Here is a 22645-nt window from a genome sequence, read left to right on the forward strand (position 1 = left end):
CAGTGTGGATGCGTTTTTTCTGGCACTGGGGTTGCTCTATGAGGAACCTAATTTGGAGATTCAGGCTGAAAAGGCCTTGATAGCCCTCTCTCAAGGGCATGATGAAGCTGAAATTTATTGTCAAAAATTTTGAAAATGGTCTGTGCTTACTCAGTGGAATGAGTGCGCCCTGGCGGCGAATTTCAGAGAAGGTCTCTCTGACGCCGTTAAAGATGTCATGGTGGGGTTTCCTACGCCCACAGGTCTGAATGAATCCATGACTATGGCTATTCAGATTGATCGGCGTTTACGGGAGCGCAAATCTGTGCACCATTTGGTGGTGTCTTCTGAGCAGGCACCGGAGATTATGCAATGTGATAGAATTCTGTCCAGAAGTGAACGGCAGAATTATAGGCGTAAAAATGGGTTGTGCTTCTACTGTGGTGATTCTGCTCATGTTATATCTAGGGTTGAGCGACTTTCATTTTTTTAAGATCGAGTAGGGTTTTGGGAAACCCGATTTTGTCCAGAGTCGAGTCGAGTGCAGTCGGCCGATTATCGCTAAAAGTCGGGGATCGACCGAAACACGAAACCCAATGCAAGTCAATGGGGAAGCATAGTCGGCAGTGAGTGGAGGCCAGGAAAACACCTACAGTGCCCATTTTAATGCCAAAAACATCCATTCTTGTTTCTGAAGCTTGCCAATCTTAATTAACTGTATAATAATAGTTGGGCATAGGGAATTGGGGGAAAGTTGTGGGGGGAGTAGGGCTGGCTCAAGTTTTTCGTGGGCCCAGGAAATGCGGACTACGTCACGGCGGTGTTGCAGGGAAAGGTAAGTATTTAAACGTTGCAAGTGCTGTGATCCTGAGCAAGCAGGGGGGGGCCCACTCGTTCGCATTGGCACTGGCACAGGGCCCCTCAAAGTACGGCGGTGTGTTTGCATGGCGGGGGCGCCTCCCACCAGCAGCGACACTTTTGCGTACTCTGAGGGGCCCTGTGCCAGTGACGTCGCCAACGAGTATGCCCCCCCACCTGATGAAGGAACCTGCACTTTCATCTGCACCTTCCTCTTTGTCCCTGTGTAAGGTGGTATAACATGCGGGAAGGGGAACCTTACTTTCAGCAGGGTCAGATTCTGGCTGTGTAGAGTACAAGGGGAATGTAGTGGTCTAGGTCAATGTACCAGCAGACTCATTTAGCAGTGGCTGGGCAATGGGCAGGATGAGGAGGAAACAGATATAGGGCCAAAGAATAAAGTAGGCTAAATGCAGTTCAAAATTGGTAACAGGACTAAACAGGCGGCATTGCTTTGTTCAGTGGAGTAGCAAACCCAAGAGCAGCAGACACTGTTTCAAGGGCCTAACCACACTAGTAGGCCAAATGCAGTTTAATATCTGATAGTATAGGGCGAAAGCCAGAATGTGGAAGCTCAGCTTTGTTCAGTTGAGGACAACACCAGGGAGGGGCAGACACCTTTAGTAGGCCGGAAAAGCCTATTGCATTTTTTAAAATGGTAATTTGGAGCAGAAGGTTGAAGCTCAGCTTTATTTAGTTGAGGGCAACACCAGGGAGGGGCAGAAGCCGTTAGTAGGCCCTAACCACCATTTTTTTTTTTAAAAACCACTTAATGAGAGCCGGAAGGTTGAAGCTCAGCTTTATTCAGTTGAGGACAACACCAGGCAGGGGCACACAGACAGACACCTTTAGTAGGCCGGAAAAGCCTATTGCATTTTTTAAAATGGTAATTTGGAGCAGAAGGTTGAAGCTCAGCTTTATTTAGTTGAGGGCAACACCAGGGAGGGGCAGAAGCCGTTAGTAGGCCCTAACCACCATTTTGTTTTTTAAAAACCACTTAATGAGAGCCGGAAGGTTGAAGCTCAGCTTTATTCAGTTGAGGACAACACCAGGCAGGGGCACACAGACAGACACCTTTAGTAGGCCGGAAAAGCCTATTGCATTTTTTAAAATGGTAATTTGGAGCAGAAGGTTGAAGCTCAGCTTTATTCAGTTGAGGACAACACCAGGCAGGGGCACACAGACAGACACCTTTAGTAGGCCGGAAAAGCCTATTGCATTTTTTAAAATGGTAATTTGGAGCAGAAGGTTGAAGCTCAGCTTTATTTAGTTGAGGGCAACACCAGGGAGGGGCAGAAGCCGTTAGTAGGCCCTAACCACCATTTTTTTTTTTAAAACCACTTAATGAGAGCCGGAAGGTTGAAGCTCAGCTTTATTCAGTTGAGGACAACACCAGGCAGGGGCACACAGACAGACACCTTTAGTAGGCCGGAAAAGCCTATTGCATTTTTTAAAATGGTAATTTGGAGCAGAAGGTTGAAGCTCAGCTTTATTTAGTTGAGGGCAACACCAGGGAGGGGCAGAAGCCGTTAGTAGGCCCTAACCAAAGTTGAAGGCCAAATGCAGTTTAATTTCTGATACTATAGGCCGAAAGCCAGAAGGTGGAAGCTCCGATTTAGACAGTGGAGGACAATTTGAATTAGGGACTGCAGACAGACTTAGTAGGCTGTCCCCTGTGGACCATGCATTCAACACATTAACCCATTGCGCCGTAATGGACACGTAATCTTCCGTGGCCATGCCTACAGGTCCATGCGTCTGTTGTCAGGTGCACCTTTGTACTCACAGATTGCCAGAGTGCATGGACAATGCGGTCTTCTACATGCTGGTGGAGGGTTGGGATGGCTTTTCTCGCAAAAGAAGTGTCGACTGGTTAGCTTGTAGCGTGGTACAGCGTAGTCCATCATGGCCTTATTAATAGTAAATAAAATATATAACTAGGCTCTATGAACTTTTAAATAGGTTCCAGGGGTACACGGGCAGCATTGGTGTGGTCAGTGGAGGAGTATTGCAAGTAGGGGCTGCAGACAGGCTATCAAAGGCCTAAAATACCAAACAGTAGGCACTCATGGCAGTTTTACATCGGTTACATGGATACACAGGCAGGCACTCCAGGCAGCATTGTGGTCAGTGGAGGAGTATTGCAAGTAGGGGCCGCAGACAGGCTATCAAAGGCCTAAAATAACAAACAGTAGGCAGTCATGGCAGTTTTACATCGGTTACATGGATACACAGGCAGGCACTCCAGGCAGCATTGTGGTCAGTGGAGGAGTATTGCAAGTAGGGGCCGCAGACAGGCTATCAAAGGCCTAAAATAACAAACAGTAGGCAGTCATGGCAGTTTTACATCGGTTACATGGATACACAGGCAGGCACTCCAGGCAGCATTGTGGTCAGTGGAGGAGTATTGCAAGTAGGGGCCGCAGACAGGCTATCAAAGGCCTAAAATAACAAACAGTAGGCAGTCATGGCAGTTTTACATCGGTTACATGGATACACAGGCAGGCAGCATTGTGGTCAGTGGAGGAGTATTGCAAGTAGGGGCCGCAGACAGGCTATCAAAGGCCTAAAATAACAAACAGTAGGCAGTCATGGCAGTTTTACATCGGTTACATGGATACACAGGCAGGCAGCATTGTGGTCAGTGGAGGAGTATTGCAAGTAGGGGCCTCAGACAGGCTATCAAAGGCCTAAAATAACAAACAGTAGGCAGTCATGGCAGTTTTACATCGGTTACATGGATACACAGGCAGGCACTCCAGGCAGCATTGTGGTCAGTGGAGGAGTATTGCAAGTAGGGGCCGCAGACAGGCTATCAAAGGCCTAAAATAACAAACAGTAGGCAGTCATGGCAGTTTTACATCGGTTACATGGATACACAGGCAGGCACTCCAGGCAGCATTGTGGTCAGTGGAGGAGTATTGCAAGTAGGGGCCGCAGACAGGCTATCAAAGGCCTAAAATAACAAACAGTAGGCAGTCATGGCAGTTTTACATCGGTTACATGGATACACAGGCAGGCAGCATTGTGGTCAGTGGAGGAGTATTGCAAGTAGGGGCCGCAGACAGGCTATCAAAGGCCTAAAATAACAAACAGTAGGCAGTCATGGCAGTTTTACATCGGTTACATGGATACACAGGCAGGCACTCCAGGCAGCATTGTGGTCAGTGGAGGAGTATTGCAAGTAGGGGCTGCAGACAGGCTATCAAAGGCCTAAAATAACAAACAGTAGGCAGTCATGGCAGTTTTACATCGGTTACATGGATACACAGGCAGGCACTCCAGGCAGCATTGTGGTCAGTGGAGGAGTATTGCAAGTAGGGGCCGCAGACAGGCTATCAAAGGCCTAAAATAACAAACAATAGGCTCATTGCAGTTTTACAGCGGTTACATGGATACACAGGCAGCTAGGTGGTGAGTGGAGGAGTATTTAAAGTAAGGACCGCAGACAGGCTATCAAAGGCCTAACATAACAAACAATAGGCTCATGGCAGTTTTACAGCGGTTACATGGATAGACGGGCAGGCAGCTTGGTGGTGAGTGGAGGAGTATTTAAAGTAGGGACCGCAGACAGGCTATCAAAGGCCTAACATAACAAACAATAGGCTCATGGCAGTTTTACAGCGGTTACATGGATACACGGGCAGGCAGCTTGGTGGTGAGTGGAGGAGTATTTAAAGTAGGGACCGCAGACAGGCTTCAAAGGCCTAACATAAGAAAATGGGCTGGCTGTAGGCACTTTATAATTGGTTCCAGGGGTACACGGGCAGCAGTGGTCTGGCCAGTGGAGGACTAGTGGAAGGAGGGACCGCAGACAGGCTTCAAAGGCCTAACATAAAAAAATGGGCTGGCTGTAGGCACTTTATAATTGGTTCCAGGGGTACACGGGCAGCAGTGGTCTGGCCAGTGGAGGACTAGTGGAAGGAGGGACCGCAGACAGGCTTCAAAGGCCTAACATAAAAAAATGGGCTGGCTGTAGGCACTTTATAATTGGTTCCAGGGGTACACGGGCAGCAGTGGTCTGGCCAGTGGAGGACTAGTGGAAGGAGGGACCGCAGACAGGCTTCAAAGGCCTAACATAAAAAAATGGGCTGGCTGTAGGCACTTTATAATTGGTTCCAGGGGTACACGGGCAGCAGTGGTCTGGCCAGTGGAGGACTAGTGGAAGGAGGGACCGCAGACAGGCTTCAAAGGCCTAACATAAAAAAATGGGCTGGCTGTAGGCACTTTATAATTGGTTCCAGGGGTACACGGGCAGCAGTGGTCTGGTCAGTGGAGGACTAGTGGAAGGAGGGACCGCAGACAGGCTTCAAAGGCCTAACATAAAAAAATGGGCTGGCTGTAGGCACTTTATAATTGGTTCCAGGGGTACACGGGCAGCAGTGGTCTGGTCAGTGGAGGACTAGTGGAAGGAGGGACCGCAGACAGGCTTCAAAGGCCTAACATAAAAAAATGGGCTGGCTGTAGGCACTTTATAATTGGTTCCAGGGGTACACGGGCAGCAGTGGTCTGGCCAGTGGAGGACTAGTGGAAGGAGGGACCGCAGACAGGCTTCAAAGGCCTAACATAAAAAAATGGGCTGGCTGTAGGCACTTTATAATTGGTTCCAGGGGTACACGGGCAGCAGTGGTCTGGTCAGTGGAGGACTAGTGGAAGGAGGGACCGCAGACAGGCTTCAAAGGCCTAACATAAAAAAATGGGCTGGCTGTAGGCACTTTATAATTGGTTCCAGGGGTACACGGGCAGCAGTGGTCTGGTCAGTGGAGGACTAGTGGAAGGAGGGACCGCAGACAGGCTTCAAAGGCCTAACATAAAAAAATGGGCTGGCTGTAGGCACTTTATGATTGGTTCCAGGGGTACACGGGCAGCAGTGGTCTGGTCAGTGGAGGACTAGTGGAAGGAGGGACCGCAGACAGGCTTCAAAGGCCTAACATAAAAAAATGGGCTGGCTGTAGGCACTTTATAATTGGTTCCAGGGGTACACGGGCAGCAGTGGTCTGGCCAGTGGAGGACTAGTGGAAGGAGGGACCGCAGACAGGCTTCAAAGGCCTAACATAAAAAAATGGGCTGGCTGTAGGCACTTTATAATTGGTTCCAGGGGTACACGGGCAGCAGTGGTCTGGCCAGTGGAGGACTAGTGGAAGGACGGACCGCAGACAGGCTTCAAAGGCCTAACATAAAAAAATGGGCTGGCTGTAGGCACTTTATAATTGGTTCCAGGGGTACACGGGCAGCAGTGGTCTGGTCAGTGGAGGACTAGTGGAAGGAGGGACCGCAGACAGGCTTCAAAGGCCTAACATAAAAAAATGGGCTGGCTGTAGGCACTTTATAATTGGTTCCAGGGGTACACGGGCAGCAGTGGTCTGGTCAGTGGAGGACTAGTGGAAGGAGGGACCGCAGACAGGCTTCAAAGGCCTAACATAAAAAAATGGGCTGGCTGTAGGCACTTTATAATTGGTTCCAGGGGTACACGGGCAGCAGTGGTCTGGTCAGTGGAGGACTAGTGGAAGGAGGGACCGCAGACAGGCTTCAAAGGCCTAAAATAACAAACAATAGGCTCATGGCAGTTTTACAGCGGTTACATGGATACACGGGCAGGCAGCTTGGTGGTGAGTGGAGGAGTATTTAAAGTAGGGACCGCAGACAGGCTATCAAAGGCCTAAAATAACAAACAATAGGCTCATGGCAGTTTTACAGCGGTTACATGGATACACGGGCAGCTTGGTGGTGAGTGGAGGAGTAGTGCAAGGAGTGTCTGTCCCAGTACTCCCAAAATATAAATAGATGTTAATGTCTCGCAAAACAACCAAAACAAAAAAAAAGGTGGCATACTTAGGTACAGGGGTGGGCTCATCTGCTGAGTTTCTGACATAGTAATTTGGCAGTAACTATTTAATGGTGCCAATATAGGACACAGACACAGACTACTTTAAGTTGCATCATAGATGTCTACAAATTTGTATTGTCAGTGCCAGACATTGAATGATGTCAGCGAATAGACTAAAGATTGGTGGAGCTGTGCGACATAATTTTGCATGTGGTAGAGCACATTTTGAGCTGGGGTAGGGGGGAACTCTCTAGAGGCCGGCGGGACCGCCCCAGGGCCCCTCATGTTACAACGGTGTGTCTGACGTTGGGTGCGCACCACCACCGCCAGAGACACTACATTGTACTATGAGGGACCCAGTAGCAATGCCGTCAACCAAAAGCGAGCACACCCACCTCTTCAGACAAACAGCAGTCTCACGGGTGCTTGCGCCAAGTCGCGATACCACGGCCCCGTGTGGGGAGTTTGGCCATTTAGGGAGGTGTAAACATGTCGTATGCTGTACAATCAGCTGCAGCAAATTAGACATTAGAAAAGTAATTCACAGGCAAGAGCCTTTCATAGGAAAGCTAGGTGTCGGCCGGGCAAGGTGGGGCAAAAGATTTCGAAATCCAGTTGTGGTTCATTTTAATGAATGTTAGATCGTCAACATTTTGGGTAGCCAGACGAGTCCTTTTTTCGGTTAATATTGAACCTGCAGCACTGAATACTCTTTCTGATAGGACACTTGCTGCCGGGCAAGCAAGCTCCTGCAATGCATATTCTGCCAATTCTGGCCAGGTGTCTAATTTGGAGGCCCAGTAATCAAATGGGAATGACGGTTGAGGGAGAACATCGATAAGGGATGAAAAATAGTTAGTAACCATACTGGACAAATGTTGTCTCCTGTCACTTTCAATTGATGCAGCAGTACCTGTCCTGTCTGCGGTCATAGCAAAATCACTCCACAACCTGGTCAGAAAACCCCTCTGTCCAACGCCACTTCTGATGTGTGCACCCCTAACACTCCTAGTCTGCTGCCCCCTGGAGCTCGTGTGAGAACGATCACGTGCGCTGTGTGCTGGGAATGCCTGAAGCAAACGGTCAACAAGAGTTGATTGTTTGGTTGCTAATATTAGTTCCAAGTTCTCATGTGGCATAATATTTTGCAATTTGCCTTTATAGCGTGGATCAAGGAGGCAGGCCAACCAGTAATCGTCATCGTTCATCATTTTCGTAATGCGTGTGTCCCTTTTTAGGATACGTAAGGCATAATCCGCCATGTGGGCCAAAGTTCCAGTTGTCAAATCTCCGGTTGTGATTGGTTGAGGGGCAGTTGCAGGCAAATCTACGTCACTTGTGTCCCTCAAAAAACCAGAACCCGGCCGTGACACGCAACCAATTTCCTGTGCCCCCGGGAAAGGTTCAGCATTAAAAACATACTCATCCCCATCATCCTCCTTGTCCTCCACCTCCTCTTCGCCCGATACCTCGTCCTGTACACTGCCCTGACCAGACAATGGCTGACTGTCATCAAGGCTTTCCTCTTCCTCTGGTGCAGACGCCTGCTCCTTTATGTGCGTCAAACTTTGCATCAGCAGACGCATTAGGGGGATGCTCATGCTTATTACGGCGTTGTCTGCACTAACCAGCCGTGTGCATTCCTCAAAACACTGAAGGACTTGACACATGTCTTGTATCTTAGACCACTGCACACCTGACAACTCCATGTCTGCCATCCTACTGCCTGCCCGTGTATCCTCCCACAAATAAATAACAGCACGCCTCTGTTCGCACAGTCTCTGAAGCATGTGCAGTGTTGAGTTCCACCTTGTTGCAACGTCTATGATTAGGCGATGCTGGGGAAGGTTCAAAGACCGCTGATAGGTCTGCATACGGCTGGCGTGTACAGGCGAACGTCGGATATGTGAGCAAAGTGCACGCACTTTGAGGAGCAGGTCGGAGAACCCAGGATAAGTTTTCAATAAGCACTGCACCACCAGGTTTAAGGTGTGAGCCAGGCAAGGAATGTGTTTCAGTTGGGAAAGGGAGATGGCAGCCATGAAATTCCTTCCGTTATCACTCACTACCTTGCCTGCCTCAAGATCTACTGTGCCCAGCCACGACTGCGTTTCTTGTTGCAAGAACTCGGACAGAACTTCCGCGGTGTGTCTGTTGTCGCCCAAGCACTTCATAGCCAATACAGCCTGCTGACGCTTGGCAGTAGCTGGCCCATAATGGGACAACTGGTGTGCAACAGTGTCATCTGCCGATGGAGTGGTTGGCAGACTGCGTTCTGTGGAAGAGCTGTAGCTTCTGCAGGAGGACGAGGAGGAGGAGGAGGAGGGGGTGCGAACGCCTACAGCCAACTGTTTCCTAGACCGTGGGCTAGGCACAACTGTCCCTAAATTGATGTCGCCTGTGGACCCTGAATCCACCACATTCACCCAGTGTGCCGTGATGGACACATAACGTCCCTGGCCATGCCTACTGGTCCATGCATCTGTAGTCAGGTGCACCTTTGTACTCACAGATTGCCTGAGTGCATGGACGATGCGCTGTTTAACATGCTGGTGCAGGGCTGGGATGGCTTTTCTGGAAAAAAAGTGTCGACTGGGTAGCTCGTATCGTGGTTCAGCGTACTCCATCAGGGCTTTGAAAGCTTCGCTTTCAACTAACCGGTAGGGCATCATCTCTAACGAGATTAGTCTAGCTATGTGGGCGTTAAAACACTGTGTACGCGGATGCGAGGATAAGTACTTCCTTTTTCTAACCAGAGTCTCATGTAGGGTGAGCTGGACTGGAGAGCTGGAGATCGTGGAACTTTCGGGTGTGCCGGTGTACATGGCAGACTGAGAGACGGTTGGAGACGGTATTGTTTCCGCCGGTGCCCTAGATGCAATATTTCCTCCTACAAAACTGGTGATTCCCTGACCCTGACTGCTTTTGGCTGGCAAAGAAACCTGCACAGATACTGCCGGTGGTGCGGAAAATGGTGGCCTTACAGTGACGGAAGGGATGTTGCGTTGCTGACTAGCTTCATTGGCCGAGGGTGCTACAACCTTGAGGGACGTTTGGTAGTTAGTCCAGGCTTGAAAATGCATGGTGGTTAAGTGTCTATGCATGCAACTAGTATTTAGACTTTTCAGATTCTGACCTCTGCTTAAGCTAGTTGAACATTTTTGACAGATGACTTTGCGCTGATCAGTTGGATGTTGTTTAAAAAAATGCCAGACTGCACTCTTCCTAGACTCGGATCCCTTTTCAGGGATTGCAGACTGAGCTTTAACCGGATGGCAACGCTGTGCTCCAACAGGTTTTGGCTTTGACACGCGTTTTGGGCCAGATACGGGCCCGGCAGATGGAACCTGTTGCGATGTTGATGCCTGCTGCGGCCCCTCCTCCACCTCCGCTTCTGAACTACTGCCGCCTGCACCCTGTTCCCCCAATGGCTGCCAATCGGGGTCAATAACTGGGTCATCTATTACCTCCTCTTCGAGCTCGTGTGCAACTTCGTCTGTGTCACTGTGTCGGTCGGTGGTATAGCGTTCGTGGCGGGGCAACATAGTCTCATCAGGGTCTGATTGTGGATCTGTACCCTGAGAGGGCAATGTGGTGGTCTGAGTCAAAGGAGCAGCATAGTACTCTGGCTGTGGCTGTGCATCAGTGCACTCCATGTCAGAATCTACTTGTAATGGGCATGGCCTGTTAAATGTTTCACTTTCTAAGCCAGGGACGGTATGTGTAAAGAGCTCCATGGAGTGACCCGTTGTGTCGCCTGCTGCATCCTTCTCTCTTGTTGTAGTTTTTGCTGAGGAGGACAAGGAAGCGACTTGTCCCTGACCGTGAACATCCACAAGCGACGCGCTGCTTTTACATTTACCAGTTTCGGAAGAGGAGGCAAAAGAGCTAGAGGCTGAGTCTGCAATGTAAGCCAAAACTTGCTGTTGCTGCTCCGCCTTTAAAAGCGGTTTTCCTACTCCCAGAAAAGAGAGCGTTCGAGGCCTTGTGTAGCCTGACGACGAAACTGGCTCCACAGCTCCAGACTTAGGTGGAATATTTTTATCCCCACGACCACCTGATGCTCCACTACCACTACCATCATTACCAGCTGACAATGAACGCCCACGACGACCTCTTGCACCAGACTTCCTCATTGTTTTAAAATCTTAACCAAAGTAACTTTATTTGTTGCTGTCAAACAACTTACACGGTGAGCTATAACTTCAGTATGATTTCAATATCCCTTAACAGGTTGGTGAGACCACAAGGAAAATCAGGCACAATGTTACACACTCTGTTTTCTGTGGCACAAAATCACAGAGATGACACACACGCAGGACTGTCACTCAAGCACTAATGTCAATATTTATCTCCCACCTAATTTATTTATTTTTTTTTCTCAGGGAGACTTTAGAAACCAAATAATATTAAAAAAAAAAAAAAAAAAAAAAGGCTTTCTATGGCCCACAATTAGAGAGAGAGAGGTGGCACACCCAGGAGTCAAGACTGGCGCACAAGCTGAAAGGGCAATATTACTCTCCCACTGTTTTTTTAAGTTTTTTTTTTATTTCAGGGAGACTTTAGAAACTAGGGTTGAGCGACTTTCATTTTTTTAAGATCGAGTAGGGTTTTGGGAAACCCGATTTTGTCCAGAGTCGAGTCGAGTGCAGTCGGCCTATTATCGCTAAAAGTCGGGGATCGACCGAAACACGAAACCCAATGCAAGTCAATGGGGAAGCATAGTCGGCAGTGAGTGGAGGCCAGGAAAACACCTACAGTGCCCATTTTAATGCCAAAAACATCCATTCTTGTTTCTGAAGCTTGCCAATCTTAATTAACTGTATAATAATAGTTGGGCATAGGGAATTGGGGGAAAGTTGTGGGGGGAGTAGGGCTGGCTCAAGTTTTTCGTGGGCCCAGGAAATGCGGACTACGTCACGGCGGTGTTGCAGGGAAAGGTAAGTATTTAAAAGTTGCAAGTGCTGTGATCCTGAGCAAGCAGGGGGGGGGCCCACTCGTTCGCATTGCCACTGGCACAGGGCCCCTCAAAGTACGGCGGTGTGTTTGCATGGCGGGGGCGCCTCCCACCAGCAGCGACACTTTTGCGTACTCTGAGGGGCCCTGTGCCAGTGACGTCGCCAACGAGTATGCCCCCCCACCTGATGAAGGAACCTGCACTTTCATCTGCACCTTCCTCTTTGTCCCTGTGTCAGGTGGTATAACATGCGGGAAGGGGAACCTTACTTTCAGCAGGGACAGATTCTGGCTGTGTAGAGTACAAGGGGAATGTAGTGGTCTAGGTCAATGTACCAGCAGACTCATTTAGCAGTGGCTGGGCAATGGGCAGGATGAGGAGGAAACAGATATAGGGCCAAAGAATAAAGTAGGCTACATGCAGTTCAAAATTGGTAACAGGACTAAACAGGCGGCATTGCTTTGTTCAGTGGAGTAGCAAACCCAAGAGCAGCAGACACTGTTTCAAGGGCCTAACCACACTAGTAGGCCAAATGCAGTTTAATATCTGATAGTATAGGGCGAAAGCCAGAATGTGGAAGCTCAGCTTTGTTCAGTTGAGGACAACACCAGGGAGGGGCAGACACCTTTAGTAGGCCGGAAAAGCCTATTGCATTTTTTAAAATGGTAATTTGGAGCAGAAGGTTGAAGCTCAGCTTTATTTAGTTGAGGGCAACACCAGGGAGGGGCAGAAGCCGTTAGTAGGCCCTAACCACCATTTTTTTTTTTTAAAACCACATAATGAGAGCCGGAAGGTTGAAGCTCAGCTTTATTTAGTTGAGGACAACACCAGGGAGGGGCAGAAGCCGTTAGTAGGCCCTAACCACCATTTTTTTTTTTAAAACCACATAATGAGAGCCGGAAGGTTGAAGCTCAGCTTTATTTAGTTGAGGACAACACCAGGGAGGGGCAGAAGCCGTTAGTAGGCCCTAACCACCATTTTTTTTTTTAAAACCACATAATGAGAGCCGGAAGGTTGAAGCTCAGCTTTATTTAGTTGAGGACAACACCAGGGAGGGGCACACAGACAGACACCTTTTGTAGGCCTGAAAAGCCTATTGCATTTTTCAAAATGGTAATTTGGAGCAGAAGGTTGAAGCTCAGCTTTATTTAGTTGAGGGCAACACCAGGGAGGGGCAGAAGCCGTTAGTAGGCCCTAACCACCATTTTTTTTTTTTAAAACCACTTAATGAGAGCCGGAAGGTTGAAGCTCAGCTTTATTTAGTTGAGGACAACACCAGGCAGGGGCACACAGACAGACACCTTTAGTAGGCCTGAAAAGCCTATTGCATTTTTCAAAATGGTAATTTGGAGCAGAAGGTTGAAGCTCAGCTTTATTTAGTTGAGGGCAACACCAGGGAGGGGCAGAAGCCGTTAGTAGGCCCTAACCACCATTTTTTTTTTTAAAACCACATAATGAGAGCCGGAAGGTTGAAGCTCAGCTTTATTTAGTTGAGGACAACACCAGGGAGGGGCAGAAGCCGTTAGTAGGCCCTAACCACCATTTTTTTTTTTAAAACCACATAATGAGAGCCGGAAGGTTGAAGCTCAGCTTTATTTAGTTGAGGACAACACCAGGGAGGGGCAGAAGCCGTTAGTAGGCCCTAACCACCATTTTTTTTTTTAAAACCACATAATGAGAGCCGGAAGGTTGAAGCTCAGCTTTATTTAGTTGAGGACAACACCAGGGAGGGGCAGAAGCCGTTAGTAGGCCCTAACCACCATTTTTTTTTTTAAAACCACATAATGAGAGCCGGAAGGTTGAAGCTCAGCTTTATTTAGTTGAGGACAACACCAGGGAGGGGCACACAGACAGACACCTTTTGTAGGCCTGAAAAGCCTATTGCATTTTTCAAAATGGTAATTTGGAGCAGAAGGTTGAAGCTCAGCTTTATTTAGTTGAGGGCAACACCAGGGAGGGGCAGAAGCCGTTAGTAGGCCCTAACCACCATTTTTTTTTTTTAAAACCACTTAATGAGAGCCGGAAGGTTGAAGCTCAGCTTTATTTAGTTGAGGACAACACCAGGCAGGGGCACACAGACAGACACCTTTAGTAGGCCTGAAAAGCCTATTGCATTTTTCAAAATGGTAATTTGGAGCAGAAGGTTGAAGCTCAGCTTTATTTAGTTGAGGGCAACACCAGGGAGGGGCAGAAGCCGTTAGTAGGCCCTAACCACCATATTTTTTTTTTAAAACCACATAATGAGAGCCGGAAGGTTGAAGCTCAGCTTTATTTAGTTGAGGACAACACCAGGGAGGGGCAGAAGCCGTTAGTAGGCCCTAACCACCATTTTTTTTTTTAAAACCACATAATGAGAGCCGGAAGGTTGAAGCTCAGCTTTATTTAGTTGAGGACAACACCAGGGAGGGGCAGAAGCCGTTAGTAGGCCCTAACCACCATTTTTTTTTTTAAAACCACATAATGAGAGCCGGAAGGTTGAAGCTCAGCTTTATTTAGTTGAGGACAACACCAGGGAGGGGCAGAAGCCGTTAGTAGGCCCTAACCACCATTTTTTTTTTTAAAACCACATAATGAGAGCCGGAAGGTTGAAGCTCAGCTTTATTTAGTTGAGGACAACACCAGGGAGGGGCAGAAGCCGTTAGTAGGCCCTAACCACCATTTTTTTTTTTAAAACCACATAATGAGAGCCGGAAGGTTGAAGCTCAGCTTTATTTAGTTGAGGACAACACCAGGGAGGGGCAGAAGCCGTTAGTAGGCCCTAACCACCATTTTTTTTTTTACAACCACATAATGAGAGCCGGAAGGTTGAAGCTCAGCTTTATTTAGTTGAGGACAACACCAGGGAGGGGCACACAGACAGACACCTTTTGTAGGCCTGAAAAGCCTATTGCATTTTTCAAAATGGTAATTTGGAGCAGAAGGTTGAAGCTCAGCTTTATTTAGTTGAGGGCAACACCAGGGAGGGGCAGAAGCCGTTAGTAGGCCCTAACCACCATTTTTTTTTTTTAAAACCACTTAATGAGAGCCGGAAGGTTGAAGCTCAGCTTTATTTAGTTGAGGACAACACCAGGCAGGGGCACACAGACAGACACCTTTAGTAGGCCTGAAAAGCCTATTGCATTTTTCAAAATGGTAATTTGGAGCAGAAGGTTGAAGCTCAGCTTTATTTAGTTGAGGGCAACACCAGGGAGGGGCAGAAGCCGTTAGTAGGCCCTAACCACCATATTTTTTTTTTAAAACCACATAATGAGAGCCGGAAGGTTGAAGCTCAGCTTTATTTAGTTGAGGACAACACCAGGCAGGGGCACACAGACAGACACCTTTAGTAGGCCTGAAAAGCCTATTGCATTTTTCAAAATGGTAATTTGGAGCAGAAGGTTGAAGCTCAGCTTTATTTAGTTGAGGGCAACACCAGGGAGGGGCAGAAGCCGTTAGTAGGCCCTAACCAAAGTTGAAGGCCAAATGCAGTTTAATTTCTGATACTATAGGCCGAAAGCCAGAAGGTGGAAGTTCCGATTTAGACAGTGGAGGACAATTTGAATTAGGGACTGCAGACAGACTTAGTAGGCTGTCCCCTGTGGACCATGCATCCACCACATTAACCCATTGCGCCGTAATGGACACGTAATCTTCCGTGGCCATGCCTACAGGTCCATGCGTCTGTTGTCAGGTGCACCTTTGTACTCACAGATTGCCAGAGTGCATGGACAATGCGGTCTTCTACATGCTGGTGGAGGGTTGGGATGGCTTTTCTCGCAAAAGAAGTGTCGACTGGTTAGCTTGTAGCGTGGTACAGCGTAGTCCATCATGGCCTTATTAATAGTAAATAAAATATATAACTAGGCTCTATGAACTTTTAAATAGGTTCCAGGGGTACACGGGCAGCATTGGTGTGGTCAGTGGAGGAGTATTGCAAGTAGGGGCTGCAGACAGGCTATCAAAGGCCTAAAATAACAAACAGTAGGCAGTCATGGCAGTTTTACATCGGTTACATGGATACACGGGCAGGCAGCTTGGTGGTCAGTGGAGGAGTATTTAAAGTAGGGACCGCAGACAGGCTTCAAAGGCCTAACATAAGAAAATGGGCTGGCTGTAGGCACTTTATAATTGGTTCCAGGGGTACACGGGCAGCAGCGGTCTGGTCAGTGGAGGAGTATTTAAAGTAGGGACCGCAGACAGGCTTCAAAGGCCTAACATAAGAAAATGGGCTGGCTGTAGGCACTTTATAATTGGTTCCAGGGGTACACGGGCAGCAGCGGTCTGGTCAGTGGAGGAGTATTTAAAGTAGGGACCGCAGACAGGCTTCAAAGGCCTAACATAAGAAAATGGGCTGGCTGTAGGCACTTTATAATTGGTTCCAGGGGTACACGGGCAGCAGTGGTCTGGTCAGTGGAGGAGTATTTAAAGTAGGGACCGCAGACAGGCTATCAAAGGCCTAACATAACAAACAATAGGCTCATGGCAGTTTCACAGCGGTTACATGGATACACGGGCAGGCAGCTTGGTGGTCAGTGGAGGAGTATTTAAAGTAGGGACCGCAGACAGGCTATCAAAGGCCTAAAATAACAAACAATAGGCTCATGGCAGTTTTACAGCGGTTACATGGATACACGGGCAGGCAGCTTGGTGGTCAGTGGAGGAGTATTGCAAGTAGGGGCCGCAGACAGGCTATCAAAGGCCTAAAATAACAAACAATAGGCTCATGGCAGTTTTACAGCGGTTACATGGATACACAGGCAGCTTGGTGGTGAGTGGAGGAGTAGTGCAAGGAGTGTCTGTCCCAGTACTCCCAAAATATAAATAGATGTTAATGTCTCGCAAAACAACCAAAACAAAAAAAAAAGGTGGCATACTTAGGTACAGGGGTGGGCTCATCTACTGAGTTTCTGACATAGTAATTTGGCAGTAACTATTTAATGGTGCCAATATAGGACACAGACACAGACTACTTTAAGTTGCATCATAGATGTCTACAAATTTGTATTGTCAGTGCCAGACATTGAATGATGTCAGCGAATAGACTAAAGATTGGTGGAGCTGTGCGACATAATTTTGCACGTGGTAGAGCACATTTTGAGCTGGGGTAGGGGGGAACTCTCTTGAGGCCGGCGGGACCGCCCCAGGGCCCCTCATGTTACAACGGTGTGTCTGACGTTGGGTGCGCACCACCACCGCCAGAGACACTACATTGTACTATGAGGGACCCAGTAGCAATGCCGTCAACCAAAAGCGAGCACACCCACCTCTTCAGACAAACAGCAGTCTCACGGGTGCTTGCGCCAAGTCGCGATACCACGGCCCCGTGTGGGGAGTTTTGCCATTTAGGGAGGTGTAAACATGTCGTATGCTGTACAATCAGCTGCAGCAAATTAGACATTAGAAAAGTAATTCACAGGCAAGAGCTTTTCATAGGAAAGCTAGGTGTCGGCCGGGCAAGGTGGGGCAAAAGATTTTGAAATCCAGTTGTGGTTCATTTTAATGAATGTTAGATCGTCAACATTTTGGGTAGCCAGACGAGTCCTTTTTTCGGTTAATATTGAACCTGCAGCACTGAATACTCTTTCTGATAGGACACTTGCTGCCGGGCAAGCAAGCTCCTGCAATGCATATTCTGCCAATTCTGGCCAGGTGTCTAATTTGGAGGCCCAGTAATCAAATGGGAATGACGGTTGAGGGAGAACATCGATAAGGGATGAAAAATAGTTAGTAACCATACTGGACAAATGTTGTCTCCTGTCACTTTCAATTGATGCAGCAGTACCTGTCCTGTCTGCGGTCATAGCAAAATCACTCCACAACCTGGTCAGAAAACCCCTCTGTCCAACGCCACTTCTGATGTGTGCACCCCTAACACTCCTAGTCTGCTGCCCCCTGGAGCTCGTGTGAGAACGATCACGTGCGCTGTGTGCTGGGAATGCCTGAAGCAAACGGTCAACAAGAGTTGATTGTTTGGTTGCTAATATTAGTTCCAAGTTCTCATGTGGCATAATATTTTGCAATTTGCCTTTATAGCGTGGATCAAGGAGGCAGGCCAACCAGTAATCGTCATCGTTCATCATTTTCGTAATGCGTGTGTCCCTTTTTAGGATACGTAAGGCATAATCCGCCATGTGGGCCAAAGTTCCAGTTGTCAAATCTCCGGTTGTGATTGGTTGAGGGGCAGTTGCAGGCAAATCTACGTCACTTGTGTCCCTCAAAAAACCAGAACCCGGCCGTGACACGCAACCAAATTCCTGTGCCCCCGGGAAAGGTTCGGCATTAAAAATATACTCATCCCCATCATCCTCCTCGTCCTCCACCTCCTCTTCGCCCGCTACCTCGTCCTGTACACTGCCCTGACCAGACAATGGCTGACTGTCATCAAGGCTTTCCTCTTCCTCTGGTGCAGACGCCTGCTCCTTTATGTGCGTCAAACTTTGCATCAGCAGACGCATTAGGGGGATGCTCATGCTTATTACGGCGTTGTCTGCACTAACCAGCCGTGTGCATTCCTCAAAGCACTGAAGGACTTGACACATGTCTTGTATCTTAGACCACTGCACACCTGACAACTCCATGTCTGCCATCCTACTGCCTGCCCGTGTATCCTCCCACAAATAAATAACAGCACGCCTCTGTTCGCACAGTCTCTGAAGCATGTGCAGTGTTGAGTTCCACCTTGTTGCAACGTCTATGATTAGGCGATGCTGGGGAAGGTTCAAAGACCGCTGATAGGTCTGCATACGGCTGGCGTGTACAGGCGAACGTCGGATATGTGAGCAAAGTGCACGCACTTTGAGGAGCAGGTCGGAGAACCCAGGATAAGTTTTCAATAAGCACTGCACCACCAGGTTTAAGGTGTGAGCCAGGCAAGGAATGTGTTTCAGTTGGGAAAGGGAGATGGCAGCCATGAAATTCCTTCCGTTATCACTCACTACCTTGCCTGCCTCAAGATCTACTGTGCCCAGCCACGACTGCGTTTCTTGTTGCAAGAACTCGGACAGAACTTCCGCGGTGTGTCTATTGTCGCCCAAGCACTTCATAGCCAATACAGCCTGCTGACGCTTGGCAGTAGCTGGCCCATAATGGGACAACTGGTGTGCAACAGTGTCATCTGCCGATGGAGTGGTTGGCAGACTGCGTTCTGTGGAAGAGCTGTAGCTTCTGCAGGAGGACGAGGAGGAGGAGGAGGAGGGGGTGCGAACGCCTACAGCCAACTGTTTCCTAGACCGTGGGCTAGGCACAACTGTCCCTAAATTGATGTCGCCTGTGGACCCTGCATCCACCACATTCACCCAGTGTGCCGTGATGGACACATAACGTCCCTGGCCATGCCTACTGGTCCATGCATCTGTAGTCAGGTGCACCTTTGTACTCACAGATTGCCTGAGTGCATGGACGATGCGCTGTTTAACATGCTGGTGCAGGGCTGGGATGGCTTTTCTGGAAAAAAAGTGTCGACTGGGTAGCTCGTATCGTGGTTCAGCGTACTCCATCAGGGCTTTGAAAGCTTCGCTTTCAACTAACCGGTAGGGCATCATCTCTAACGAGATTAGTCTAGCTATGTGGGCGTTAAAACACTGTGTACGCGGATGCGAGGATAAGTACTTCCTTTTTCTAACCAGAGTCTCATGTAGGGTGAGCTGGACTGGAGAGCTGGAGATCGTGGAACTTTCGGGTGTGCCGGTGTACATGGCAGACTGAGAGACGGTTGGAGACGGTATTGTTTCCGCCGGTGCCCTAGATGCAATATTTCCTCCTACAAAACTGGTGATTCCCTGACCCTGACTGCTTTTGGCTGGCAAAGAAACCTGCACAGATACTGCCGGTGGTGCGGAAAATGGTGGCCTTACAGTGACGGAAGGGATGTTGCGTTGCTGACTAGCTTCATTGGCCGAGGGTGCTACAACCTTGAGGGACGTTTGGTAGTTAGTCCAGGCTTGAAAATGCATGGTGGTTAAGTGTCTATGCATGCAACTAGTATTTAGACTTTTCAGATTCTGACCTCTGCTTAAGCTAGTTGAACATTTTTGACAGATGACTTTGCGCTGATCAGTTGGATGTTGTTTAAAAAAATGCCAGACTGCACTCTTCCTAGACTCGGATCCCTTTTCAGGGATTGCAGACTGAGCTTTAACCGGATGGCAACGCTGTGCTCCAACAGGTTTTGGCTTTGACACGCGTTTTGGGCCAGATACGGGCCCGGCAGATGGAACCTGTTGCGATGTTGATGCCTGCTGCGGCCCCTCCTCCACCTCCGCTTCTGAACTACTGCCGCCTGCACCCTGTTCCCCCAATGGCTGCCAATCGGGGTCAATAACTGGGTCATCTATTACCTCCTCTTCGAGCTCGTGTGCAACTTCGTCTGTGTCACTGTGTCGGTCGGTGGTATAGCGTTCGTGGCGGGGCAACATAGTCTCATCAGGGTCTGATTGTGGATCTGTACCCTGAGAGGGCAATGTGGTGGTCTGAGTCAAAGGAGCAGCATAGTACTCTGGCTGTGGCTGTGCATCAGTGCACTCCATGTCAGAATATACTTGTAATGGGCATGGCCTGTTAAATGTTTCACTTTCTAAGCCAGGGACGGTATGTGTAAAGAGCTCCATGGAGTGACCCGTTGTGTCGCCTGCTGCATCCTTCTCTCTTGTTGTAGTTTTTGCTGAGGAGGACAAGGAAGCGACTTGTCCCTGACCGTGAACATCCACAAGCGACGCGCTGCTTTTACATTTACCAGTTTCGGAAGAGGAGGCAAAAGAGCTAGAGGCTGAGTCTGCAATGTAAGCCAAAACTTGCTGTTGCTGCTCCGCCTTTAAAAGCGGTTTTCCTACTCCCAGAAAAGAGAGCGTTCGAGGCCTTGTGTAGCCTGACGACGAAACTGGCTCCACAGCTCCAGACTTAGGTGGAATATTTTTATCCCCACGACCACCTGATGCTCCACTACCACTACCATCATTACCAGCTGACAATGAACGCCCACGACGACCTCTTGCACCAGACTTCCTCATTGTTTTAAAATCTTAACCAAAGTAACTTTATTTGTTGCTGTCAAACAACTTACACGGTGAGCTATAACTTCAGTATGATTTCAATATCCCTTAACAGGTTGGTGAGACCACAAGGAAAATCAGGCACAATGTTACACACTCTGTTTTCTGTGGCACAAAATCACAGAGATGACACACACGCAGGACTGTCACTCAAGCACTAATGTCAATATTAATCTCCCACCTAATTTATTTATTTTTTTTTCTCAGGGAGACTTTAGAAACCAAATAATATTAAAAAAAAAAAAATAAATAGGCTTTCTATGGCCCACTGAATGAGAGGGAGAGAGGTGGCACACCCAGGAGTCAAGACTGGCACACAAGCTGAAAGGGCAATATTACTCTCCCACTGTTTTTTTAGGTTTTTTTTTTTTTTCAGGGAGACTTTAGAAACCAAATAATAAGAAAAAAAATAAATAAATAAATAGGCTTTCTATAGCCCACTGAATGAGAGATAGCACACACAGCAGTGGCACACAAGCCCTGACTGAGGCCAATATTTTTCTCCCACTGATTGATGTAGTGTTTTTGTGTTGAGGTAGAATTTAGAACACAAATCACGGAAAAAATAAATAGGCTTTCTATGGCCCACTGAATGAAAGGGAGAGAGGTGGCACACCCAGGAGTCAAGACTGGCACACAAGCTGAAAGGGCAATATTACTCTCCCACTGTTTTTTTATGTATTTTTTGTTTTTTCAGGGAGACTTTAGAAACCCAATAATATTTAAAAAAAAAAAAAAATAGGCTTTCTATGGCCCACTGAATGAGAGGGAGAGAGGTGGCACACCCAGGAGTCAAGACTGGCACACAAGCTGAAAGGGCAATATTATTCTCCCACTGTTTTTTTAGGTTTTTTTTTTTTTTTTCAGGGAGAATTAGAAACCAAATAATATTAAAAAAATAAAAATAAATAGGCTTTCTATGGCCCACTGAATGAGAGGGAGAGAGGTGGCACACCCAGGAGTCAAGACTGGCACACAAGCTGAAAGGGCAATATTACTCTCCCACTGTTTTTTTAGGTTTTTTTTTTTTTTTCAGGGAGACTTTAGAAACCAAATAATATTTAAAAAAAAAAAAAAAAAAAAAAATAGGCTTGCTATAGCCCACTGAATGAGAGATAGCACACACAGCAGTGGCACACAAGCCCTGACTGAGGCCAATATTTTTCTCCCACTGATTGATGTAGTGTTTTTGTGTTGAGGTAGAATTTAGAACACAAATCACGGAAAAAATAAATAGGCTTTCTATGGCCCACTGAATGAAAGGGAGAGAGGTGGCACACCCAGGAGTCAAGACTGGCACACAAGCTGAAAGGGCAATATTACTCTCCCACTGTTTTTTTATGTATTTTTTGTTTTTTCAGGGAGACTTTAGAAACCCAATAATATTTTAAAAAAAAAATAAATAGGCTTTCTATGGCCCACTGAATGAGAGGGAGAGAGGTGGCACACCCAGGAGTCAAGACTGGCACACAAGCTGAAAGGGCAATATTATTCTCCCACTGTTTTTTTAGGTTTTTTTTTTTTTTTTCAGGGAGAATTAGAAACCAAATAATATTAAAAAAAAAAAAATAAATAGGCTTTCTATGGCCCACTGAATGAGAGGGAGAGAGGTGGCACACCCAGGAGTCAAGACTGGCACACAAGCTGAAAGGGCAATATTACTCTCCCACTGTTTTTTTAGGTTTTTTTTTTTTTTTCAGGGAGACTTTAGAAACCAAATAATATTTAAAAAAAAAAAAAAAAAAAATAGGCTTGCTATAGCCCACTGAATGAGAGATAGCACACACAGCAGTGGCACACAAGCCCTGACTGAGGCCAATATTTTTCTCCCACTGATTGATGTAGTGTTTTTGTGTTGAGGTAGAATTTAGAACACAAATCACGGAAAAAATAAATAGGCTTTCTATGGCCCACTGAATGAAAGGGAGAGAGGTGGCACACCCAGGAGTCAAGACTGGCACACAAGCTGAAAGGGCAATATTACTCTCCCACTGTTTT

The sequence above is a fragment of the Ranitomeya variabilis genome, chromosome 1 (genome assembly GCF_051348905.1).
Source record: "Ranitomeya variabilis isolate aRanVar5 chromosome 1, aRanVar5.hap1, whole genome shotgun sequence".
In the NCBI taxonomy this organism is placed as follows: Eukaryota; Metazoa; Chordata; class Amphibia; order Anura; family Dendrobatidae; genus Ranitomeya; species Ranitomeya variabilis.